Here is a 554-nt window from a genome sequence, read left to right on the forward strand (position 1 = left end):
TTTAGCCTATATATATACACGTCGTACCCATGATTACCAAGATTTTGAACGATAAAAATAAAATCAATAATTGTCCAAAAAATAAAATTTATTTGAAAATGGGAATTTGACAATAATTTCTGAATTAGGTATGTGTGAATTTGGATTTGATTATGTGGTGGGGTGTTTTTGTGATAGCTGTTGTGAACAGACGTTGATGTATACTGGTATTGGATATAGCTCTCCTACATTGGCTTCAGCTATGGTGGATCTCACTCCAGCTTTTACCTATATTGTTGCTCTCATTTCCCGGTTTGTCAATAATTACATACCCTCCATCTTATTGTGTTTCAAACTTTCAATAAACTAAATATATCATATCAGAAATTAACTACTAATTTATAATACAATCAAATTAAGTTTATTTTATAGCAAAGTACAAAAGAAAATACAAAACAAAAATATATTTGATATTTATGATAAATTTGCTTATTTTATTGATTAATTATTTTAAAAGTTACATGAAATATCGATAAATATACAAACATATAATAATTAATTTAGTAACTAATTTC

General features: G+C 26.0%; 1 pseudogene; it reads left to right on the forward strand.

Annotated features, from left to right (window-relative positions):
* LOC107643388 overlaps positions 1-554 on the forward strand; it is a 6,379-nt pseudogene that overhangs the window by 1,045 nt on the left and 4,780 nt on the right.

The sequence above is a fragment of the Arachis ipaensis genome, chromosome B05, assembly GCF_000816755.2.
Source record: "Arachis ipaensis cultivar K30076 chromosome B05, Araip1.1, whole genome shotgun sequence".
Lineage (NCBI taxonomy): Eukaryota > Viridiplantae > Streptophyta > Magnoliopsida > Fabales > Fabaceae > Arachis > Arachis ipaensis.